Source organism: Apium graveolens, chromosome 10, assembly GCF_009905375.1.
Source record: "Apium graveolens cultivar Ventura chromosome 10, ASM990537v1, whole genome shotgun sequence".
Taxonomy (NCBI): Eukaryota; Viridiplantae; Streptophyta; class Magnoliopsida; order Apiales; family Apiaceae; genus Apium; species Apium graveolens.
Window position 1 is genome coordinate 106,401,083 of NC_133656.1, and position 24,384 is coordinate 106,425,466.

The following is a 24,384-nucleotide window of genomic DNA, read 5'->3' on the forward strand; positions in this document are numbered from 1 at the left end:
GCATGATTGGATGATCATCAATTGCTTCTATAACGGTTTGGGAGCACAGTCAAGACCCATGCTCGATTTAGCATCAGGTGGAGCATTATGGGCAAAGAGCTATGAGGAAGCTTATGATCTACTTGAACTTATGGCTGTTAATGAATATCAGTATCCAACCTAGTGATTGCCACAGGGTAAGGTGGCAGGACCTCTTAATGTGGATACACCTACGACTATCACTGCTCAACTAAAGGCATTGTCTATGAAGATCGATTCTCTGGCTAACTATGGTGTTAATCAGATAACCAGTGTTTGTGAGCTGTGTGCGGATTTGCATGCGATGGAGCAAAGCGCTATATCTAGTGAATCAGCTCAGTTTGTGAGCAACTTTCAGAGATCGCAGCAACCAGTTCCAGACACTTATCATCCTGACAACTGGAATCATCCTAACTTCAGCTGGAGCAACAATCCGAATACGATGCAACAGCCGTTCCAGCAGTTTGGAAATAAACAATTTAATCCTCCTGGTTTTCAGTAACAATTTGCACCAAGAAAATAACTCCAACTTCAACAACAAACTCATGGAGGTGCAGGTCAATCTTCGAATGAAAAATCTGAATTGGAGGAGTTGAGGCTTATGTTCATAAACCAAGCTCTTATATGCCAAAGCCAGGCTGTTTCTATCAAGACTCTGGAGAACCAAATAGGGAAAATTGCTAACGCCTTATTGAATCGACCACCAGGAACGCTTCCTAGTGATATGGTAGCAAATACAGGAAAAAGGGAAGTTAAAGAACAGGTGGACGCCATCACCTTGAGGTCTGGAAAGGTCACAAGCCCCAAAATTCAGCAAGACGAAGAGTCTGAAAATTATGTCCAGAATGCAGGTGCATCTGCACCCTTGCCAATTCCAAAAAAAGAGATTATAGCTGAAAAAGTTATGCAGAAGGATGTCGAGGTGGAACCGAAGAAGAAAACTGTTGCTAACAATCCTCCTGAAGGTAATACAGGGGATAAACAAGTCTATCCACCTCCACCATATCCTAAAAGACTTCAGAAGCATAAGTTAGATAAGAAATTTGCCAAGTTTCTGGAAGTTTTCAAGAAGTTGCACATCAACATACCATTAGCTGAAGCTCTAGAACAAATGCCGAGCTATGCGAAGTTCATGAAAGGTATTCTCTCGTGGAAGGTGAAGCTTGAGGAGTTGGAAACTATTGCTCTAACTGAGGAGTGCAGTGTTGTGCTGCCATAGAAGTTTCCTCCGAAGCTGAAAGATCCTGGAAGTTTCACTATTCCTTGTACTATTGGAAACTTGTCATTCGATAAATGCTCGTGTGATTTGGGATCTAGCATCAATCTGATGCCTTTTTCTATCTTTAGGAATCTTGGTCTACCTTATCCGAAACCGACATACATGTCATTGTAACTAGATGATCATTCTATCGCTTATCGACGAGGTATAGTGGAAGATGTCTTGGTCAAGTTGGACAAACTCATCTTCCCTGCTGATTTTATAATTCTGGATTTTGAGGAACATAAGAAGATTCCCATTATCCTGGGAAGAACATTCCTGGCTAGAGGCTGAACTATGATCGATGTGCAAAAAGGAGAGCTTACGATGAAGGTTCAAGATCAGAAGGTCATATTTAATGTGTTCAAGGTAATAAAGTTACCCATGGATAAAGAGGAGTGCTTTAAAGTAGAACGGGTCGACTCTGTCGTAAATTCGGAGCTTGAGCAATTGCCACAGTCAGATACCTTAGAGAGACCTTAATAAGGGAATCAGTTATTAAAGATGAAGAAGGAGCAAAACAACTGCAGGTTTGGAATGCACCTCCTGTTAAGGCGAAAAAACGCGCTAAAATTACACGCAAGTATACACGTTCGCAAGTAGTATAAGATATAAATCAAATTCATTCCCATAGAGACTGGTTTAGGTTAACTTCAATTTATGCACTTATGCAACAATGGCATGGTTATCGCTCAATGCTAAGACAATAACAAGTTTAGATGTTTATAACTAAGATTAAACTAACATGCAATTAACTAAGAATAAAAGTGATTGAATTAACTATATGAGACAAACATGGGATTCTAACTTCATTACTACTTCATTCAAAGTCATTGATCTTAACCTTAGCATGTGATGGTGATGACAACTAATCAGATAACACGAAACTAGTAAACGCCAACTTTCGTTGCACGAATACCCTACTACCAGACATCCATAAAAGAGATAGAAGCTGAATAGACACCAATTATGTTGAGGCCCTATATGTCTATAGAATTTGACAATATAAAGTTTTAATGAACAAGTTATCTATTGTGATTACATAGGGCAAGTAAGATGGTTAAAATTACCTATGACTCATGCATAACAAATACATGAACCTATGCAAGCATGGCTAGTTCTAAATCTCTATATTCATTGTCGCTTCAATAGAGATTAACAAACTATCTTATATGTTAGCTACGCACATAAGATGAATAAGTACAACCAATACTAGGATATCAATCAATCACCACACACCAAGATATTGGAATAAATTAAGTATAGAAATCCATGAGTAAATCCGTTAGGACCCCACGATAACGATTAGTTCATAACCGAACTCATCGTCACCAGGGATTCCAATGAAAACATGATAATAAACAATATAAGAGTACTAGGGTTCAAAGACAAATCAAAAAAAGCATCCAAGTATCAACTATACTAAAGATAACAAAAGTCTTCTTCTCCGTAATCGTCTCGTGCTCTCTAGGTCTTCTTATTGCTCTCCCTTTGCTCCTTATTATTAAAAACGTCTTTTTTTATTTATATAGGCTCCAGGATGACCAGGACTCTCAAAATCCTCAATTTCGACTAAACTCCGGATTATGGTGTAGAAACAGGGTGGGGGCGCACTACTTTCGGCCGCGGCCGCACTGGAATAGTGATTTCTGAAGCGCGGGCGCGCTGGTTCTGGCGCGGCCGCGCTGGCCTTCTGGATTTTTTTTGACAATTTTTCTTTTGGTCGTATCTTGAGTTCTGCTCATCAGAATTAGGTGATTCAACTGCCCACGCGAAGCTAACGAGATTCTCTACAACTTGAGAATATCATGGGCTTCCAATTCTGAGTTATTTTTAGAATATTTCCTTGAAAAGTTCCTTCCTTCATTTAACTAATGCCTGAAAAGAAATAACACAAAAACATATCAAAAATACAAACAACTTGATTCCAAAACACCAACTTAATCTTGTAATAAAGCTTCCAAGTAGATATAAAATCCACTTATCATACCCCCAAACTTGAATCGCTGCTTGTCCTCAAGCATAAACAGACTCAAAAACTATAAAACAAACCTAATGCATGAATGCAACTACGTGAATGCAACTAAATGATAATGTAATATATCCCCTCAGAATAACGATAACCAAATGAATAAGCCAACGCCTCTAAGAATATAATAACTCAAAATAGAGTTCGAATAAATCTCATAAATCAACTCACAAACCAGAACATGCGTGTGTGGATTGCTTAACAGATATACTCTCGAAACTAGATCAATAATCATAACTTATCTATCATCAAAACAATCATAAGTTTATAAACAAAGTAGACATTAAATGCATAATGACTCTCAACACCTCCTTCATACTAGAGTTATACAAGGATTCATGTTATTATTGAACACATAACAAAGATGCTTATTCGACCATGCAATGAATGAGGTCCCAAAAGACTTATACAATAATTCCCATGTAGCGAGCTTTAGGTTTGGATCCTAGACTCTCAAAGCCTTAGGTCACTAAGCATAAAGTCCCCTATAACTTAATAACTCGAGTATTAAAGAGCTCACTCTTGATCAATTATGCATAAACACATACTTTTTTTTCTATTTTTTTCTTTTTTTCTTATTTCTAAATGAGTGTGTTTCACTCCATGTCATTCAACCCTAGACTACTCATAAATTATGAGTCGGCTACTAGGCAGTTGACACCTAGCCACAACAACTAGCAATGAAATCCAATATTTTTTTCCATTTTAAAAATCAGTGTTTTTACGTCATTACGAGTATATCAAAAATTCTAGATATAACCAAGTAATTAAATCTCAACAAATAAACAAGTATGATCATGATCTAGATCAAAAGCAATCCTATAAGACTTTGTGAATTTTTTTCTGGCATGCAAATCAATTCATTAGACTTAAACAACCCTCTATTCGTCATCACCACACTCAAATCAACATCAACTTATCAATAAGAAATAGCTCAACCTAAGGGATCATGTTATATGCATGTACATGCAACTATATCAACTCACAGAAAAACACAAATAAAAATGTCCTATATGAACAATCATGCAAAAATATGAATGAAATACACTAAACATGCAATATGAATCTTTATGAATCTATATGGACACACAAAAACTAATCCTTACATTATCACCCACAAACTTAAAATTTTCAATATCCTTATTTAAGGTAATAATAAGGAATTTAGGCATACCTAGTTAGCGGGAGGATCACCCTCTTCGGGTGGAGGATCAGGTGGCCAATCAACCTCGACACCAGTGTCCTGAAAAATAGTACTGAGATCGTGTGTCAAATCTTCAGCAAAATGTCAGTAAATGTCATGCATGGCCTCAATATGCCGAATTAACCTTCTATACTGCACATCATCAAGACCAAACCTATCAATTGTCTCTGGTGCATGAGAGGGACCATCAGTAAGCACGGGAGGAACCGGTCGGTCACCCTTTAGATTATCATAGATATATTCCAACCCCTTGTCAGGAGGTGCACCTAAAAATGCATAACTGAAGTGATCTGGAAGTGGTTTGAGCTCAAATGTGAGAGCTTCTCCAATAGATGGCTCGAGACGCGCCTGAGAAATTTTCAGCTCTGCTAACCTAAGAGATTCGAATGGCATATCCAACTTCCTCTTCCACAGAGGTGCTTTCAAAACCTGCAGTTGCTCTGCTCCTTCCTCATCTTTAATAACTGATTCCCCTATGAAGGATCTCTAAGGTATCTGACTTGGCAATTGCTCAAGCTTCAAATTCATGACAAAGTCAACCCGCTCTACTTTAAAGCACTCCTCTTTATCTGTGGGTAACTTTATTACCTTGAACACATTAAAAGTGACCTTCTGATCTTGAACCTTCATCGTAAGCTCTCCTTTTTGCACATCGATCATAGTTCGGCCTGTAGCCAAGAATGGTCTTCCCAAGATGATGGGAATCTTCTTATCTTCCTCAAAATCTAGAATTACAAAATCAGCAGAGAAGATGAGTTTGTCCATCTTGACCAAGACATCCTCCACTATACCTCGTAGATAAGTGATGGAACGGTCAGCTAGTTGCAATAACATGTATATCAGTTTCGGATCAGGTAGACTAAGCTTCTTGAAGATGGACAAGGGCATCAGATTGATGCTAGCTCCCAAGTCACACAAACATTTGTCGAACGACAGATTGCCAATAGTGCAAGGAATAGTGAAACTTCCAGGATCTTTAAGCTTCGGAGGCAACTTTTGTTGCAGAACAACAGTGCATTCCTCCGTAAGAGAAATGGTCTCTAAGTCATCGAGCTTCACTTTTCGAGAGAGAATACCTTTCATAAACTTCGCATAGCTAGGCATCTGTTCAAGAGCTTCAGTGAAAGGTATGTTGAAGTGAAGTTTCTTGAACACCTCCAGAAACTTAGAAATTGCCTATCCAACTTTTGCTTCTGCAACCTCTTAGGAAAAGGAGGTGGAGGATAAACCTGTTTCTCCCCTGTATTACCCTCAGGAGGAGTGTGTTCCACAGTTTTTTTCCTTGATTTCACCTCGGCATCCTTCTACGCCACTTTTTCAGCTACAATCTCATTTTCTGAAATTGGCAAGGGTGTAGACGCACCTGCATTCTGGACAGAGTTTTCATACTCTTCGTCTTCCTGAATTTGGGGGCTTGCGACCTTTTCGGATCTCAAGGTGATGGCGTTCACCTGTTCGTTAACTTCCCTCTTTCCTGGATCGGCTTCTGTATCACTAGAAAGCATTCCTGATGGTCGATTCAATAAGGCGTAAGCAATTTTCCCTATTTGGTTCTCCAGAGTTTTGAAAAAAATAGCCTGGCTTTGGAATATAAGAGCCTGGTTTTTTGCACATAAGCCTCAACTCCTTCAATTCAGATTTTTCATTCCAAGATTGACCTGCACCTCCATGAGTTTGTTGTGGAAGTTGGAGTTGTTGTCTTGGTCCAAATTGTTGCTGAAAACCAGGATGATTGAATTGCTTGTTTCCAAACTGCTGGAACGGCTCTGGCATCTTATTTTGATTATCGTTGCAGCTAAAGTTAGGATGATTCCAATTTTCTGAATGATAAGTGTCTAGAACTGGTTGCTGCGATCTCTGAAAGTTGCTAACAAACTGTGCAGATTCACTAGATATAGCGCATTGCTCCATCGCATGTGAACCTGCACACAACTCACAAACACTTATTATCTTATTAACACCATAGTTAGCCAGAGAATCAATTTTTATAGACAACATATTTAGTTGAGCACTGATAGCCGTAGCTGTATTCACTTCGAGAACTCTTGTTACCTTGCCCTGTGGCAATCTTTGGATTGGATACTGATATTCATTAGCAGCCATCAGTTAAATTAGACCATAAGATTCCTCATAGCTCTTTGCCCATAATGCTCCACCTGATGCTACATCGAGCATGGGTTTAGACTGTGCTACAAAACCATTATAAAAATAATTGATCATCCAATCAGGCATGCCATGATGAGGATACTTCCTAAGCATCTCCTTGTAGCACTCCCAAGCTTCACATAAGTTTCTCCCGATTGCTGCACATATTGAGTAAGAGCATTCCTGAGTGCAGTTGTCTTCGCCATAGGGAATAATTTAGTAAGAAACTTCTAAGAAAGATCTTCCCAGGAAGTGATAGAACCAGCTGGTAGAGATTGTAACCAGCTCTTAGCCTTGTCCCTTAGAGAGAATGGGAACAGTCTCAGTTTCACTGCATCCTCAGACACACCATTGAACCTGAAGGTGTTGCAGATCTCTATGAAATCCCTGATGTGCATATTGGGATCTTCCGTTGGAGAACCCCCAAACTGGACTAAATTCTATACCCATTGAATTAGGCCAGGCTTGATCTCAAAGGTATCAGCTGCGATTGCTGGCCTGACAATGCTAGATTGAATGTCATTGATCTTGGGTTGAGAAAAATCCATCAACGCTTTTGGATTTGCTACCGGTTCTCCCATTGCAGTGATAACCGGAGTACCTGAAATACACGACTAAAGTAAACCTTGTAAGTAAGAGAGTCTGAATCAGTGAACTTTATCGACCACTGATGTCAAGCGCATAAACTAAAAATTAACACCGAGTACAACAGCAACGCCAAAAACCTGTTAGGGCGAATACAAGTGCTAAAATTACATGCAAGTATACGCGTTCGCAAGTAGTATAAGATATAAATCAGATTCGTTCCCATGGAAACTAGTTCAGGTTAACTTAAATTTATGCACATATGCAACAATGGTTTGGCTATCGCTCAATGCTAAGAGAATAACAAGTTTAGATATTTATAACTAAGATTAAACTACCATGCAATTAACTAAGAATAAAAGTGATTGAATTAGCTATATGAGATAAACATGGGATTCTAACTTCATTACTACTTCATTCAAAGTCATTGTTCTTAACCTTAGTATGTGATGGTGATGACAACTAATCAGATAATACGAAACTAGCAAACGCCAACTTTCGTTGCACGAATACCCTACTACCAGATATCCACAAAAGAGATAGAAACTGAATAGACACCAATTATGTTGAGACCCTATATGTCTATAGAATTTGACAACATAAAGGTTTAATGAACAAGTTATCTATCTTGATTACATAGTACAAGTAAGATGGTTAAAATTACCTACGACTCTTGCATAACAAATACATGAACCTATGCTAGCATGGAAAGTTCTAAATCTCTATATTCATTGTCGCTTCAATAGAGATTAACAACTATCTTATATATTAGCTACGCACATAAGAGAATAAGCACAACCAATACTAGGATATCAATCAATCACCACACACCAAGATATTGGAACTAATTAAGTATAAAAATCCATAAGTAAATCCATTAGAACCCCTCGATAATGATTAGTTCATAACCAAACTCATCGTCACCATGGGTTCCAATGAAAACATGATAATAAATAATATAAGAGTACTAGGGTTCAAAGACAAATCGAAAACAAGCATCCAAGTATCAACTATACCAAAGAAAACAAAAGTCTTATTCTCCGTAGTCATCTCGTGCTCTCTAGGTCTTCTTATTGCTCTCCATTTGCTCCTTGTTGTTAAAAACGTCTTTTTATTGATATATATAGGTTCCAGGATGACTATGACTCTCAAAATCTTCAATTTCGACTAAAATTAGGATTCTGGTGCAGAAATAGGGCGCGGGCGCGTTACTTTCGGGTGCTTCCGCACTGGAATAGTGATTTCTGGAGCGCGGGCGCACTGGTTTTGGCGCGGCCACGCTGGCCTTCTGGAAATTTTCTGACAATTCTTCTTTTGGCTGTATCTTGAGTTTTGCTCCTCAAAATTAGGCGATTCAACTGCCCACGTGAAGCTAACGAGATTATCTACAACTTGAGAATGTCCTAGTATTTAAATTCTAATCTCTTTTCAGCATATTTCCTTGAAAAGTTCTTTTCTTCATTTAATTGATGCCTGAAATGAAATAACACAAAAATGTAACAAAAATACCAACAAATTGAGTCCAAAACACCAATTTAAGCTTGTAATGAAGCGTTCCAAGTAGATATAAAATCCTCTTATCACCTCTGTGGAAGAGGAAGTTGGATATGCCAATCGATTCTCTTGGGTTAGCAGAGCTGAAAATTTCTCAGGAGCGTCCCAAGCCGTCTATTGAAGAAGCTCCCACACTTAAGCTCAACCCACTGCCAGATCACTTGAGTTATGAATTTTTAGGTGTACTCCATGAAAAGGGCTTGGGATATATTTTTGAAGAAGTAGAGGGTGGCCGAACGAATCCTCCCGTGCCTATAGAGGGTTCTTCTCATGCGCAGCTGTCAGTTAATAGGACTGGTGTTGGTGATGAGCTGTATAGAAGGTTGATTCGGCGTACGGAGGCCATGCAAGACATTCACAGTCATTTTTCTGCAGATTTGACACTGGCTTTGGGCACTATTTTCCGGGCCATTAGTGTCGAGGTTGATTGGCCTGTATTTGGAGCTGATTTTGTTTACCCACCGCCTGTTTCATCACCCAAGGAGGGTGATCCTCGTGACGGCTAGGTATGCCTTGAATTCTTATTATATTGCCTTCAATGGGGAAATTGAAAATTTTAAGTTTGGGGGTGATAATGTAATGATGAGTAGTTGTATGTAGTGCCCATATAGATTCATGTTGCATGTATAGTTGTAATTCATTCATATTTTTGAATTGGTTGTTCATATAGGACATATTTGATTGTGTTTTTATGTGAGTTTATTTAGTTGCATGTGCATGTATATAACATGATCCCGTAGGATGAGCTGTTTCTGATTGATTGATTGATGTTGATTTGAGTGTAATGATGGAGAATAAAGGGTTGTTTAAGTCCTAATAAATTGATTTGCATCCCCATGAAAAAAAATTCACAAGTCGTATTGGTTGCTTTGATCTAGATCATAATCATACTTATTTATTTGTTGAGATTTAATCACTTGGTTATATTTAGAATTTTTGCTATTCTCGTAATGACGTAGGAGCAAAGATTTTTAAACTGGAGAAAAGCAGGATTTCATTGCTAATTGTGAATAAGGCTAGGCGTTAAATGGCTAGTAGCCGGCTCATAATTTACGAGTAGTCTAGGGTTGAATGAGATGGAGCGAAACGCACTCATTCAGAATTTGTTGAAAAAGGGAAAAAAGAAAAGAAAAAAAAGAAAAAGAAATATGTGTTTATACATAATTGATCAAGAGTGATCTCTTTAATACTCGAGTTATTAAGTTCTAGGGGACTTTGTGCCTAGTGACCTAAGGCTTTTATAGTCTGGGATCCGGTAACCTAACGCTCACTACATGGGTATTATTGTATAAGTCTTTTGGGACCTCATTCATTGCACGGTCAAATAAGCATCTTTGTTATTTGTTTAATAATGGCATGAATCCTTGTATAACTTTAGTAGGAATGAGGTGTTGTGAGTCATTATGTGTTTAATGTCTATTCTGTTTATAAACTTGTGATTGTTTTGATGATAGATAAGTTATGGTTATTGATCTAGTTTCGAGAGTATATCTGTTAAGCATGTACACACGCACATTTCTGGTTTGTGAGTTGGTTTGTGGGATTTATTCGAACTCTGTTTAGAGTCATTGCATTCTTAGAGGCATTTGCTTGTTGGTTGGTTATGGTTATTCTGAGGGGATCGATTACATTGTAATTTAGTTGTATTCACGTAGTTGCATTCATGCATTAGTTATTTTGTAGTTTTTGAGTCTGTTTTTGCTTGAGGACAAACATCGATTCAAGTTTGGGGGTGTGATAAGTGGAATTTATATCTACTTGGAACGCTTCATTACAGGCTTAAGTTGGTATTTTGGACTCAAGTTATTGGTATTTTTGATGTGTTTTTATGTTTTTGTATTACATGCATTAGTAAGATGAATAAATGAGCTTTTCAAGAAAATATGCTGAAAAAAGGTCAGAATTTAAAGTCAATACCATTCTCATGTCGAAGAGCATCTCGATAGCTTTGCGTGGACTATTGGATCGCCAAATTCTGACATACGGAGCTCAAGATATAGAAGAAACAAGAAATTGGAGAAAAATCCAAGAGCACGGCGCGCCCGCACGAAAGGCGGGGCGGCCACGCTAGAGAGGCAGATATCACGCGTGCCCACGCAGGGTTGGGGCGGCCACGCCAGGAGTCCGAGCCAGATTCCTTATTTGACTTGAATTAAGATCTTAAATAATCTTAATTCTTTTAGTTAATATTATTTAGTATAATCTCTTAGTTAAATCAAAACTTAAATTGTTACTTTTCTTAGCATTGAGCGATAACCATACATTGTTGCATAAGTGAATAATCTGAAATTAACCTAAACCAGTCCCTGTGGGAACGAACTTGACTTAAATCTTATACTACTTGTGATCACGTGCACTTGCGTGTATTTTCGCGTTTAAATTACAGCGAACACTGAATATACAAGAACTGCATAGGTCGCAACTAACTCGAGACACGGTATAACGCAACTCGTAACTATATCTGAAGCAAAAATAAACCAAGGCATGTACCCTGTTGTATGGTCGCAAGAAACAAAAGCACAGGTCGCAAGTAAGTATTGTAAAGTTCAATGACGCAAGTAACTTGGAAATACAAGTTGTATCAATTTAAATGCTTGGTCTTGTTGCAGCCACATAGTCATCTTCTCTCTCCAATAGCCTACCAATCTATATAATCAAATAAGTAGCAGAAGGAAAAATAACACTTCTCAGCACATTTAAACTGAAGCTCTACAGAAATATTTTCTCGGAGAATTGTTCGATTTCATTTATTGAAATTAAGGAGATAAGTGTTGTCCAATCTGATTCACACCTCATTAAAGTCTTACATTTTGTTACACTCATCATTTGTAGTGTAATATCCCGTATTTTTCAGAATTATTATTATTATTATTTGAATATATTTATGTGATTTTCTGATTTTAAAGGAGTAAAATGGTGGATATTTTATTCCTGTTTGATGAGTTTGTGTTATTAAATGGTAATGTACTAATTTTTAGGTGTTATATCAATCCCTGTTAATTTCTGAAAATATTTACTTAAATATATTATTTATATTATTTTTAAAAATTTATTTGAAAGCCGATCATTTAATTGATATCGGTAACTTGAGTTCGTTTAGTAATATTATGGATTGAGTGGATATTATGTCAGTTATGTGTTGTATGTAATATTAATTATTTGTGACTCAGTTGTGATTGAGAATTATTTGAATAATTAATTACTGAGTTGTATCATTTTGTTTTGGTCTTTAAAAGTGTTTCTATTGAAAATTTATTTTGATAAATATTTAAATTATCTTTAAATTTATTTTTATGCTTTTATAATTTCAATAATTATTTAAGGGAATTTATAAAATTTAGAAATCAATATTTTATTGATTAATTATCCCTGAATGATTTTCTGACTGTATTTTAATGTAAAGTCAGTATTAAATCCAAGAATATTTCAAAATTTATGAAACTTATAATTTTGTAAGTTTTGAATATTTCGAGAATTTTAAAATTATTTCGGAAATTTTTCGGCTTTTATTCAGCCGCACGTTTATTCATTAAATCGTTAAATTCGGATATGTCGTGTGATACAAAAAGATTTTAAAAATTATGAAAATTTTATTTTGTTAGTTTTTAATTATTCCGAGAAATTTAAGACTATTTTGGAAATTTTCTGAGTTTATTTTACTCGCAACTCGGTTCGTTAAATTGTAAATTTGCGGGTCAAATGTAGATTTGCAGGACACGTGTTTGATTTCCGAGTATGTAATCGTTGCGTGTCCCTAAATTCAATACGTGGTTGTGCTAGTTTCTTTACAGCAAAAGAAAAGAAAAATAATAAAATAACCCAAAAACCCCCCACCCCCTTTTTCATCCATCGCCCCTGTCTCAATCTCTACCGTTTTTACTCTCTCGTTCACCTCTCTCTCTCTCTCTCTCTCTCTCTCTCTTGCTTCTCTCCCATATTTCTTCTCTCTCTCTCGATTTCTTCTCCTCCTCCCGTTTTTCTCCGGTTGCCGCCGTTTGTGTTTGATTTTTCCAGCTTGTTTCTCGGTAAATATTCTGGTTGGCTCCTGTTTATGTATATATACACCATGTGTATATGTGTGTGTGCAATTAGTAATGTGTCTGGGTCACTGTTTGCCTTATTTCTCCCATTGCCGCCCCTCTCCATTTCCGGTGAGGGTGGTGGCGCGTGGGGCATACCTCCGTGTGTGACTGTTTGTGCAGTTGGGTATTATTTTGGTTCTGTGTGCTTAGTTCTGTTGTCCTGATTCGAAATTAATTATTTTCTGCAGGGTATTAATCGGATAATATTCCACTAAATTATTTGATTAAATTTCGTGAAATAAATTTATTCGTGCGAGCAATTATTAATAATTAATCGGTGAAATTTGTATTGAAACCCGAAATTAATCGGGCACCGACGAATTTTACCGCCGTCGACGATGAGTCTCGGCGAGTCGATGGTGGACGGTGATGAATATTAAAAAAAAATTAATAATAATAATAATTACTAATTGAAATTTGTATCGGTGATTGAGAATGTGAATTGTGGTTGTTGGATGTTGTTGCGTCGATAATGTTTCGATGGGTAGTCCGATAAATAAGGGAGACGCTGCCGAATTTTCGAGAAGTTAATTTCAAATAAATATGGGAATGTATTTTGTATAACATCAGGAATATCGATCAAATATGTATAACTGTATATTATTTATAATTATTTTACGAGATCAATTTGTGTGTTGTGGTAAAATATCTTTTAAAATATTCATTAACCTTGTTTTTCTTAAAAGATGGGTATACGTATTTTTCGAAAATAGATACCGAACCATGTTTCATGTACGTGGACCCTAGCTGTTATGTGTATTATAATAATACGTATAATTACGAGTTGGATTATGAAATCGTATAAGTAGAATGATAGTGAAATTAGGTCAAGCATAAGCGACCGTCTAATTGAGGGTATTTTGATTCTGTAGGTTCTAGACAAAAGACCCAAGTTCCGAAGTCGGTTTAAGAATAACCTAGCGTTCGGTGGAAAAAGCTCTGTAAATGCAAATCATTCAAGATGATCAAGACGATACTTTGGGAACCGAAGTAAAGTTGAACCGTAATGCATATAAGGCTTGTACCAACAGCATGAGCAGCAGACCAGAGAAGTAGCAAAGTAAACGATGGTGATGTTCTGAGGCAGAACAGAAAAAAAATTGTGTTTGCGAGTGTGACTAAATGCAAAACACCAAAGGCAAGTATCCCTATATTCACTTATCATTCAAGTGATATTTATTTTGAATCCTATTATGCAAGTTTTCTACGCTATTCTAATTTCAGAATAGTTCAATATTTTACATATCAATCTGCTTATGATTATACAAGTATTATTCTATATTCCCACTTTAGAATATATAACTATTTTACATATCGCCGAATTAAATGATTATGTTTACGCAAGTACTCATCTGTTATTCTATGTTCAGAATAGTTAAGTGTTTTTACTTATCAAATTATCGGATTTATAAATGTTTATACTTTGAGAAAAAGATGATATTGTTGCGAGTATTCCTGCCCAAGTGAATACGGAGAATAAAATTTATAAGGGTGTCGATTATTATGACCCTTTCCAATAAAATATTTTAAGATTGGATGGTTGCGTAAGAGGCCGTGGCGGCGGTCCAATATGAGCTATGTATTATACAGGATATAATACCTTTCTAGGCCAATATTGTAACACCCCCAAATCTGGGGTCGGGGATCCGGGTTGTCACGAGTTCCATTTCCCTTAATAACACTTAATCTTAATAAACAACCAACTACTACGGACTGTGACCCCACAATACACACACACACACCACAAGGTATAGTCTCAGAGATGAATACCAAAAATAACACAAGTCATTTTATTCCACAATTATAAGCCATCACACCTCAAAAGGGTTTCTGAATAAATTTACATTTCTTTGCCATTATTACAATTCATATAGATACATAAGTCTGGTACATCAGAAGTTGAAAGCCTAGCCTATTGGTAATTTCTACCTCAGCTACAGCGGCATCAACGCCTACAGGAAACTGTGGAACGTTTCCTATCTGCTCGCAAATTGGGAGCTTGGTCCTATTCATCTTGTCTATCTGTTGTTATGTGATGAAAGAAGAAATCAAGGGTGAGCAACAAGCCCACCGAAATAATGTGTATAATAATTAACAATATATGAGCATTCTCATAGTACTCATGAAAGTCTTGGTCAAGAAGAAATGAACCAAGTTGATATCTTAACGCGATCAAGTCGCAAAATATTCAGTATATATATACATATATACTATTCACAATCTTTGAAATCCTCTGACATGTATAATATACACAGAGTTCCAGTTTATAACTGTATAAAAATATCATTGCAAGGTGATCTCATATATCTAATCTTGTCTCAATGTTTTTGTGAAAATCTTTGTCATGCATAAGATAAACATTAACCAGATATAAGTTGAAAAGATGAAGTTACAAGATACTCCAATATACTTATATCTTTTCTGAATACTACTTGAACTACCACCGTTCAAGGTATAATCAGTTTCAAAAGTTCATCACATAGATGTGACTACAAGAAAAGACTTGGATAGATTCAATCTTTGAAATATCATTATAAATAATGAAGTTACGAGATACTTCATTAAGTCCCGATATATATATACACCTATATATATACATTTCATACACTCCTTGAAAACCTCTGTTATGAAAATTATAAACAGAGTTGCAATATCCAATGAATTTGGAAAAACAAAATTTTGGCATAAACCTGATATCTTGCTGATCAGGCAAAGATACCAATTAAGTCACCTTTTCTACTAGTAGATGGATGAATCCCCCACTGGTCATCACCCTGGCCACATTAGGGCCTTATGCTGGACTGCCACTCAGCCACTTTCGCATTGATGGACTCCCACTGAGCCACTTACAGTTTCATGGACGCCCACTGAGCCCATGTTGCTTATACCGACTCAAATAGATGGACTTACTTCCCGAACGTTGGGCAAGTAATCAAAATATTTTCTCAAAACAGCAACCTTGTTGCGAATATAAAATACACCACAGAGCCGGATCCCTCAGGTTTTGAGCGAGTATTTAAATCCCCTTCGAAAGGAAGATCTTAAATTTAAAAATGAGTTTTGGGATCCGCTCTAACTTTTAAAAATCATTTTGAAGACTCGAAAACATTTTAAAGAATGTTTAGAGTAATGCTGATTTAATGAAATAAATCAGTCCCGATATATGAGAAAATATCTGAATATTATTAATTAAATAATATTCCCATAAGGATAATCTTTATAAAAATAAATGAAGTAGAAGTTTTAAAACTCACACTTGAAATGAATAATAAATAACCAAAGATATACTTATACGAAAGTACGATCTTTATTTGAATAATCGAAAGTAAGTTTGATTATCGAAACATTATTCTTTAATAAAATAAAGAATATTATTTAATAAAAGAAGCGGAGTCATAAGCCCTCGAATGAATGTTCAAAATAATATTCATTAAATAAAATAAACGGAGTCTTAAGTCCTCAAATGAATATTCACAATAATATTCATTAAATAAAATAAACGGAGTCATAAGTCCTCGAATGAATATTCAAAATAATATTCATTAATTAAAATAAAGTTATCGAATAAACCTTATTCGATTAATAGTTTTGAAAACTATATCTATATATTATTATAAATATATATATATATAATATACTCGGGAACATCGACTCCCGGTTTAGAAAATGTTCACTTTTGGGTCCCTTATACTAAGGGTATACGCAACTACTGTTTATCTCTAGCATAGGTATTATGCAACTTATAAGCATTGAATCAACAATTAGATATCAAGATTTCGAAACAAGCATGCATATAAATATCATATCACATGCTCCAATATATCTCAAGATTTGCTAATAACAATCATGCACTTATCACAAGATAATGCATATACATATATACATCACAACAACAGTATAACGGGTAGAAAACTTGCCTGAGTGTTCCCGGATAGACTTAAACTTAGAGTGGGTCCGATAACCTATGAACAACAACATAAGTCGGAATTAAACCCCGATCGATTAAGAAACTAGACTTTAACCAATTGAACCTTAATGTTCGCTTATGGTCACTTCTACGCTTAACAAATCACATAAGTCATTCGAGTACCCTCGGCTCCACCATTTTTAATAAATTAACCGTTACGAATTTTAAGGCGACGCTTTCGCGAATATCCTACCAACTACCTAGTCCACTTTACATAATTGTTTCATACTCCAATTAGTCATTTAAGGGCCTTAACCAAGGTTTCAAAATAAGGCGAGGGGTAATGGTTCGTTCGCGAAACGCCGTGACTTAAAACGGTCGTTTCTCCTAAACCGTATATCGGATTCAAGCGAACCACATATCAAAACGAAGCTCGTAACATGAACTATCTAAAAATGGCAAAGGTTAGAATCTTTCAGCGAGTTTACGGGTCCTAAAGTTAAGAACAGGACAGTTAAGGAAAATCGGGCATTATGACATTTATGTTTACGCGATTTCCAATTTAATTTACACTCTAAATTATCATCAATTCACTCACAACCACCAATACAACAATATTCAACCATCATACTACAAACTCAGTCCCCAACTCCAAGTTTTACCAATTTATCCAACCAATGAAAGACCCAATATTCAAAACCAATACAAATCCACCAAAACTACTTATAATCAAAGATCAAGCCTTAATACTAACAATGCTTCAATAAAACTTAATGGAATCATAAAATCAAAGCTAGGGTTTGAAGTTGATACCTTCCTTGGTAGGTGTTAAGTTTCTAGGAAGCCTTAGGGAGCCTTAATCTAACCTCCTACAAGCTTGATCTTTTCAAAGAAATCAAGAACACAAAGTTTGGTTTTGAAGTTTCTAAAAGTCCGATCTAAAAAACTGTAAAAATGAGGGTCTTACCTTGCTTATTTGGATGAGACTTGTGAATAAGAGTTGTAGGCCATCTTAATACCTTTCCAACGAGTTATAGAACACAACATTTGAGTGAGTATTGAAGAAGATATGGTAGTTTTAAGTTGCTGCTCTGGTTTTGGCCGAGAGCAAGAGAAGAAAAAGTGAAGTAAAAATGTTTCTAGTTTGATTAAATGATTTGTGTGGTGTTTAGCTTGGTTACTTCCTTTTGTTGTTAATTAGATTTTTACCATGGTAAAAACTAAAAATTGTGTGGCTCACAATCAACCAACCAATCCCTCCATTTGTCATGCTTATGTCACCATGCCTATGTCATCTTTCTCATGTTATCCTCTTACACTTGTCTTCTTCTTGTTGGTGTGATGACATCATCATCCACTAAACTCTTTGATTAACCCCTAATTACTTGGATAATGACCGCTTATCTGTTATACGGTTCGCTTAACTTTCGTTCTCGTTTATCGTTTGAGGGATCATACCTGGGATCTTATTACTTAGGTTCCCCTAAACCTTTCTCAATATTTTATATTCCTTTTATAATCCTCTCTAAAAATCCTTGAATTTAAATCCTTTTTATCATGTTACCTTATACTCAATTCTTTCGGTATCTGGTGGGTTTTCGAGAAAAATCAAAGTGTTCGGATTTGGATTCTGACGATCTTTACATACACTTATATACCATATAGAGTACTAATAAGACCTCAGAATATCAATAAAAGAACTGCATAATCACTATTCATAAGGTTTACAAAAAGTCCAAAATTTTTGGGGTTATTACAGTCTCCCCTCCTTAAAAGGATTCCGTCCCGGAATCAGATAGAAAATGAATAGGGATACTTTCTTAGCATTGCACTTTCTAACTCTCAAGTCAATTTTCCCACATTGTGGTTCTGCCACAAACCCTGACTAGCATGATAACCCTTCTTCTAAGCACTTGTCCATTTTTGATCTATAACCCTTCCCGGTTGCTCCATATAGGTTACGTCTGGTTGCATGTCTATGCGCTCATATGCCCCTATTTGTCTGGCATCCGGATTACACTTTCTTAACATTGATACACGGAACATGTTATGAACTTGCTAAGGTTCGGGGTAAGGCTAGCTCATATGTTAACTTCCCAATACGACCTAATATATCCAAGGGTCCAATAATTCGTGGGCTTAGCTTTCCTTTCTTTTCGAACCACATCCATCCTTTCCAAGGGAATACCTATAACAACACTAGGTCCCCTACTTCCTATTCTTTGTCCTTTCGTGTCAAAACAACATACTTCTTATGTCCATCTTGGGCTACTACCATCCATCCTCTGATTAGATCTATTATATCCTTGGTCCTTTGAACTACTGCGGGTCCGAGCATCTTACGCTCTATAACTTCATCCTAACATAAGGGAGATCGACATTGTCTTCCCTCAAGGATCTCATAAGGCGATACCTCGATACTGACATACGATCGATTATCGTAAGGAAACTCAATCCGCGTTAAGTGATCATTCCAAATTTCTTTCAAGTCTATTATACAGACTCTCATTATCTCATCTAGATCTACAGCTTTTGCTTCTCAATACCCACTCTTTTCCAGTTCGTAATCGTTACTATCTTTCGTACCAAAGTTTATACTGATTACACTTTTGCTCGTTAGCGTTCTATAACCTTTTAATAATCGCGTCAACCTTAGTATCACGAACGCGTTAGAATCGGAATACCACCATACTTGGTACCATTTCATCTCTAGCTGCCTCCATCTTCGAAAGCTTGGTCCTTCATATAGAAGTAAAAGAATTTATTGAGAGATCACTATGATCATGAACACTTGTTACATTGCATAGTTAGTATAGAAGGTAGCCAGCCTTTAGTACTTGACAAGCAATTAAACAATAGATGGTATTCTACTAGGCTTCTATCACACAGATAGATAGTCATTCGGCAATACCTCCCCTTCTGGAAGGGTTGTTCTTCTCATCTTATATGAAATGAAAAGGAGAGAAAAGAACGAATTAAAGATAATTATATATATATAATATACTGCCACAAAATATCTGGCTTGGAATCTACCTCTGAACTATAGAGGTTTGTCATAGGAGAACAAAACATATACGTATATATATCAACATCAAGTATTATAGCATCGTATTTCACGTGTCTGAATATTCACTATTCCGTCTATCATTCTATGGACCCATGCTCTTGCTCGAGCTTATAAACAATCACCTTTGAAACTCCCTCGACATCGAAAATCAAATCTGGGATTTCATTCTAGATGTCATCGTTTTTAGAATTCTATGCTTGCATCGCAACCTTCCTCGTATAGTAATACGACTCTCTATTGATAAGAAGGAATAAGTATTCAATAGGTAGATAATCGACTTAATTAGCCTATCAATGATAACTTGTACACCACCACGACCCGATTAGTGGTACTCACTCTCAACATCCATTCCAATATAATTCTCACGGTTGTAAGTAATCAGCTCATTACTCGCAGAATCATTCCTGCATTACTATGGCCCACCGTTGACCTACTATAGTCATTCGTTTTCCATGAAGTTTTAATAGCTAACCATACGGAGTCCATTCATATCATATAATCACCATTCATGATTCGTGAAGAACATTCCTGATCCTGACGTACATACATGACATGAAGCAGATAAAATTGCAGAAGAGTTTCAATCAAAGCAACGATAGCAGGCTAATACCATTATTAACCATATTTCTTTACTGGGAGACATGAAGCTCAAAGGTTCATTTAGTCCTTTCGTAACATGCTCCTGGCTTATCTCAAGATAGGACCTTCTAAGATAGAAAGCCCGCTCACGGCAATTACATGAATTAAATCTTTACCAAACTACTATTACGGTTGAGTACCGCACAGTCATCAGAAGGAATGTCAATCTTTCACACCATAATACAACCTTCACGGAATTAACCATTATCACTGTATTCCTCTGGCACGAGCGTCGATAATTGTCCTCTTACACTTAAAGTGTTGGCCACCTCTTTGGCCTTTCCTGATAGTAAAATTTCCTTACAATCAATGTCATTTTAACCACCTCCAACTAAATTTTCTACCTCATTTCAATCACTGCTTATGTGAAAATGCTTCTCTTAAGTCCTGGTGAGAAAAAAATCACCATTTTTCCATAAGTCATTGCCTTAGTCTTTAGATGTGAACATTGCCACGACTAACTCTCGATCATACTTAGGACGTCTCTTATCTTGGGTCCTTCTTGTTTTCACCAATCTCGACCCTCATTGGATCGATCTATACTTTCTTATGGTTCAACACGTGCCCCACCTGGCATTATTATAATTACGTCATATTTCCTTCATCAAAATATCTATTCTTGAGAACTTTGAATATTACCTTTCTTCTTGTAAAACCTCTAAGGTTATCCTTAAATCCTTTATCAGGTACACCCTAGGCACAGGGCATATCAAGATACCATTTACTAATACCAGAATCATTGTCTATATACTTCTGAAAAATTTCTCCACTGATCCTTAAAGGTTGTTGTTACCTTAATCCTTTCCAATTCATACTGTCAAAACTCATGTTGTCCCTATTAAGGGTGAAATGCCAACCTTTATACATTCCCCTAGGATTCATTTCAAGTTATCGGGGTTTTATCCTTAATTCCACCTTTAAAAGATACTTACACTCTTCCATGGATAAATCAAGTCATATATACTTGATAGATTAGCTTATTCAATCATTCTCACTTCGATAGTCTATACTTAATTTCACAATAGCATCCTTATTTAAACTGAGGTCAATCCATATGGCCTCCAAAAGATAACAACGGTTTTTTTTTCGCTTTGCTTGCCTAATTTGGTAATGACGACAGGGATGTTCTGGAAGATATTGGTCGTGTTCAACGTGAACTTCTTCTTAATAATTCCTTATTTACTTTTGTTGTTTATCTCAACAGTCATCTCAATGTTGGGATATCTTTCATACCTGGCGTCTCCCTTTCTGGGTATCAAGCCACCGGTCTTACACTTCACATTCTTGAAGGTCACTTCCTTCATCCAAATTTCCTAATTTCTTACTTCCTTGTCTCCTCAGTCTATCTGTGTCTCATTATTTATCCTTCGAACTATCTCAAGGTTTCCTCGAATCCTCCCAACTTACAGGGAATAAAATATATGTATCTCTTATGCCTTCAACCATCAATTTTAACTCATGGTGAATCACCCTCATCCTGACGATTACATACTTTTCTATTTCTATTGCTACGATTCTTTAGGGTTTCCTCATACCCAACTCCCTTATCATTCCTCAAACTCTGTTGCCTTTATATTCCTTTCCACTTCAGTTTCTTTTTATTTTCCTTTCTCTTATCATTATTTCATGAACCAACACAACATAAGCATTGATTTCAAACATCCCGTCATTCTGGATTCGTGTCCTCAGAACAAATCTTGACAACTTTTACAACTTAGATTCATAATTCATCATACTCGTCTGCCTTTGTTCTGGCTCTAAAGCTTTTACACTATCTCCATAACCATGGGAAGTACTTTCCTGAAAATAATTGACTGAACTTAAATCAGTTTATTATAATCTCTTGCTCTTGCCTCGACTGGGTCAGCTTGTTCCTTGGAACTCTGAGAGCTTAGCGACTTAAAGGTCCTGAAAGAATTTATCACTGCATTGTTTCCTCAGGGTGGTGGTTGGGGATAATAGTCTAAGTTCTGTCTAGAAAGGTCCATAAATTGTCGTATAGGAGTACCGTCTCGGGTCTCCTTTCCTTACTCGACTTCTGTTTCCTTAGTCTGCTCTTTATCTCTGATCTTAAATAAGAACATATGATCCTGGAAGTTGTTCGATCTTAATTCTCAGATCCTAGTCTATGATATGTAAAATGATCATGGACTTTGATCTTTTGGGTTAAGATATTGGAGACTCTGATAAGTCCTCACAGACTTTAGAAGAAATATTTGATCCCTAATGGCATATCATTGATCATTAGTTATCTTCCCAGAATTCAAATCTGGAAATGATTTTGACCTTGTCAAAATTGTAGCTCGTAAATAAGGACTCAGATATTATTTGATGAGTTTATGAGGTATACTTCTTCATGGAAGTTGAGGGATATTAGGAATTCTGCCACTTAAAAGAATCCTAATTTCCCCTCTCAGAAGGAACATTTCTGAATCTCTTGACTGAGAGTTTCCATCCTTGAAGGTGGAAGGTAACTTTTCTATGAAAAGGATTTTCTCGCAGGTACACTTGGATGTTTGGAGCTTTGAGTGAGTAACACACTGTGAGACTGAGTGACAAACAGTTGAGTGTAGAGTGGAGTGAAATACAATGTGAGATCACTAAACAGAAATCACACACTTTCACAGTGAGAATTGGTTACCATATAATTTTTTCACTTGGTTGGTTAATCCTAAGGTTCTACTCTGAATATATTTTAAAGGATTACTCAACTAAGGGGAGAGATCATAAAGAGATTATAAAGAGATTATGAACTAATAGTCTTTCTGAAACTAAAAAGAGGGATTTCTAACTTTATTGTACTAAGGAGGGGATTCTTCATCTTAGGGGAAGAGATTATTGGGTTTTGTTTCTGGATTCCAAAATGTTTTCTTTGTGCTTTATGGGAAGATCTGAAGACAGTATCTGGAAGACGTATCTATCTGTAACTTTACATAAGGGAGAGAAGAATCTATTTTCTGCTAAGCTGAATGCATATAGAAGATGCGCTAGATATAAGATAATATTATTTCCAAGTCCAAGATTGAAAGTTGAAAGCTGATTGAAGATTTTTAGTTAAGGTTAGTTGAGTTATGCTCCAAACTATTGCTTCTCTATTATTATTTGACTGTCAGGTATAACAGTCAAATAGGGGGAGATTGTTGAGTAAGATTGAAGTTGTATGTATAACTCAACAATATTGGTTTGGATAACTCAACATAGAACAAGGACTTTGAAATAATCTATATTCCACTAGAATCAGTACAGATTGTTTATTGGGCATAAACACAAAAGGTTCTGTTAGCTATTGTGAAGAAGACGTCAACAGTGATTCGTATAAAGTTCATTAATATGTTTAGGCATCGGAGAAATAAGGTTGGAGTCATTCGAAGAAGTTATCGGGATCAGTGTGAAGACTTCAAGGATTCTTAGTGAAGTTGGTTATAGTTGGTAGAAGACTTAACAATGGTTTGTACGGGTATAATACGAAGGCCTGAGAGCGGAACTAGTTGTCTGTGAACCAGACCCTTGCACTAGATGTCAGTGATCCGTGAAAGGAAACATAGTATTATTTTTAGAATACTGTTAAGTAGTTTTTGTACTCGAGAAAACTGGAAATATTTTAAAGTACGAAAACCCGAAGATTAGAAGGGTTGAAGATACAGAGGAGTACAGCTCGAGAAGTTATAGGATTTATTTGTTCAATAGCTGATTTTTTATTAAGTGAATAAATAAAAACAAGTTCATTTATTTATTTAATTTTACATCAATAATAAATTTTGAATAAATAAATTAACTTGATTTTGTATTTAAATAAATAAATGAAATAAAAATCATTTATTTATTTAATTCAAAATACATGTAGTTGGTTCATTCGGTTATTAAACAAGAAAAAAAAGGGGAACACATGACAGAGT

At 36.2% G+C, this 24,384-nt stretch overlaps 1 non-coding gene across 1 annotated transcript; it reads left to right on the forward strand.

Annotated features, from left to right (window-relative positions):
* Nucleotides 1-6,739: 6,739 nt before the first annotated feature.
* Nucleotides 6,740-6,845, forward strand: LOC141694711 (small nucleolar RNA R71). The gene has a single exon (XR_012563996.1). It is a non-coding gene; the product is annotated as a small nucleolar RNA R71 (small nucleolar RNA).
* The last annotated feature ends 17,539 nt before the right edge of the window (nucleotides 6,846-24,384 follow it).